We start from the raw sequence: 3,435 nt of genomic DNA, 5'->3' as shown, positions 1-3,435 counted from the left end.
TTTTCAGCCAAAATCATGAGTTATCTGCTTGACAAGACAAATTTGGTTAGTTTTGGTTAAAAATTTTGTTTGAAATACACACACACACACACGTATATATATATATTGGGTTTTGATTCCTCTAGAATCAAACCGAAGGGCCTATGACAATGCCACCAAACGCATCTTCGGGTTACAGATAGAGAATCCCTGTACCAAGGGTTTCTGCTGAATATGGTTACAAAAATATATAGGCAGTCGCGTACAATTGTCCAGGGGTGGTCCCGAAGGAATTATGCCCCAAGCGAAGGTGCGAAAAACTTGCCGAAAGTTGAATGGCACCTGGGTGAGGTGTCTAGAGCGGTGACTCTGGGATATCGGGCGACCTCTCAGAGTACGCAGCCTTATCCTTGCATGCGGGGCTCTACAAGGATGGACGAACCCCTTTCCCTAGCTTCTCGTGGGAACAACAATGACAAAACCGAACATAGTTGTAGTAAATGCAATTCAAAACAACAGAACGCACAGGGCTCCCAACAATGGGTCGGCCAGCAGTGCCGACCAATCTAGAGCTGGGGGAGCCAATGAAAATGGATTCAATGCGATGGATCAGCGGGATCTCGTGACCTTTGGATGGACGGAGCGACTGAATCACGACTTGCTAGGCTGCTACGATGCGAGTGTGACCCCCGAACGGGGTTACATAGTACGGCTGCATGCTCTGTGGTGCCAAAAACACTCGGAGCTATCGCACTTTTCGCAGCAACGTCTGCGCAACCATGCTGAACTACTCCGTAAAAGGGGCTATGTAAGCGGAACGCCTACTCTACCACAGCTAGAACAAGCCGGCAACAGAGAAAGAGAGGCGACACTAAGACCAACCGCGGGCAGGCATCCAATAGAGGAAGAGCTATGCTTTACGACCTGAAGAAACATCAACACCAAGGCTTCTCTCAAGCCTAAAGATCTAGCTGACATAAATGACGAGCTTTGTGGATATTTTTCCGGAGAATCCGACCTCTGGGCTATCAATTATTGTATGCGTAATGCAGCGAGAGCTTTGGCCGCTGCAAACCGTAAAACAAAACCAACGGTTGATCATAAGACCAAAAGACGAATGCATCAACTTGCCATAAAGATAGGCTGGGCAAGACAGTACGCGTCCCGCATTCAGTGTGTGATTGACTACATCACATCTGGCAGGAATTTTACTGCCAAGGTTCGATAGTTCGCGCGCGAACTCCGGACCCGTTATCACACACTCGACAAGTCAAAGCTGCTGACCATCAGACAGCATATTGTTCAAAGAATACGGATACTATCTGACGCTAAGAGAAGTCTTGAGCGGAGGGAGAGGTGGGTCTGAGAAAATCAACAGCTATTCCGCACCGGGACCAGATTGTATCAAAACCTTCCGGTAGAAGAAGTTTTCTTCAACCCATCAGCATTTGGTCCGTATTTTCACCTCATATTTGAAGCCGGAAGAGCCGATTCCAGAGTAGTTGGTGGAAGGGCGCACAATACTCCTGCCGAAAATAGGCAACTTAGCTGACGCGAAGAATTATAGGCCAATAACTTGTCTGAACACGCTTTATAAGATATTCACAGCTATCCTAAATGATAGGATTGTTCGGCCAATTGAACGTGTGTAGCAAGAAATTTATGAACAACGAGGCTCAAAGAGTGGCGTAGCCAGATTTCGGGAGAACCTGCTCATCGATAGATGTGTCTGCAAAGATGCAGCATTCTACCAGCGTGGCCTATCAATGACCTGGATTGATTATCGGAAAGCTTTCGATTCGATCTCCGCTAGACTTATCATCTGTCTTTTGGAAATCTTAAAGATTCATCCGCAAGTCGTTAGGTGCATAGAGAGATTGATGCCGCTTTGAAAAACCAGATTTACTATCTCATCCGGAAAAAATTGTGTGACAACTAACAAGGTCACCTCTCAGAGAGGTGTCTTTCAGTGCGACACCATTAGCTCACTCCTCTTTAGCCTTACATTATTGCCACTATCTCTAGCACTTCGCCATTCCGACGGGTACTTGTGCGGCAAACCTGCAGATCGAAAGTACAAGGTCACCCATGTATTTTACATGGACGATCTTAAGATCTATGCTAAAAACAAAGAGCAACTACACCTAGCTCTAGGGTTTCTCGAACGATATTCTAAGGAAATTGGAATGGAATTTGGGTTAGACAAGTGCGCCAAGTTTTATTTGAAGTGAGGAAAACTTAATGGCATCCCTGAAGATTCTGAGCTCGTTGATAGAAGCGCTATACGACACCTTTGCGCTGGAGAGACTTATACATACCTGGGCGTGCCACAGAGCCGCATTCAGGATGTGACATCTATAAAGGATACACTCCGAAGCAGATACAAACGTTCCATGGACGAAGAACGAGCTCAGATCCCTTGATATCGAGACAAGAAAGGTTATGCACATGAACAAAATCATGCATCTTAAGTCTTTCGTTCCGCAACTATACATCTCACGCCGCAAGATGATCGCGGAATATTGAGTCTTTATGTCTTCACAACAGCGTTATTCTGGGTACAGCACATAGATTTGCAAATGAAAGAGGCCCTCTTCTTAAAATGCTCAGGAATCACAAAGAAGTGGGCAAAGGAGCGTTTCTCTACAAAGCAGCGGAGGAGGCTGCTGAAACACTTGGACTTGACTTCAGTATTAGGGGTGAGCAAAATGCATCAAATCTTATCTATCTCGAGTACTCATTCCTGAAAGCCCGGATTAAGAAAGCGCAAGAGAAAAACTCGAGGCCTGACATGGGTCTTCTTCACTTCGAGAAACGAACCATGTTCGTTATCGAATTTTCGGCACCAGCTGACAAAAACATCATAACCAGGGAGATTTAAAAGAAAGAGAGGTATCGAGACCTTATAAGGGTGTTGCAACGATTGTACCCGGAATATTCTGTTAAACTGATCGTCCTTATCATCGGCGCTCTTGGAGGTGCCAAGCTTTCACTTGCTAATAGCCTAAAAAGCATCCCTGCGTGTCAACAATATGCTAGAACACTTGCGGGAAAATTGCAGAAGGCGGTTGTCCTTGGGTCGCTCCGTGTTCGTAGGGTGCACGAGGATTTTGCTGGATCGTCGCACTGATTCCTTTACAGACTGTAACCACCTATCTCACGGTTGTGAGACGGCGCCAATTATAAAAGAATATAAATAAAGGGATGGCAGTATTAAAAATGCAGGAAATAGCAAAATAAATTCTAGTTATGAATTAACAAATTTTATCTTTCAGATTTTTAAAAATATTAAGTAAGAAATTTTTTAGAAATATTGAGTGAGAAATATTGTCGTAGATATTGTTATGTAAATGATCATTTTAAACGTTGTCATAATTTAATCTAAGACTATCTTGATGTTCTTTTCGTCGCATGTGTAAGGGTATTTTTGTTTGTCCAATATAACGTTTACCACAA

This window comes from Belonocnema kinseyi, chromosome 9 (assembly GCF_010883055.1).
Source record: "Belonocnema kinseyi isolate 2016_QV_RU_SX_M_011 chromosome 9, B_treatae_v1, whole genome shotgun sequence".
NCBI classification, from domain to species: domain Eukaryota; kingdom Metazoa; phylum Arthropoda; class Insecta; order Hymenoptera; family Cynipidae; genus Belonocnema; species Belonocnema kinseyi.
The sequence above is the reverse complement of the archived record's forward strand: the minus strand, read 5'-3'. Positions refer to the sequence as shown.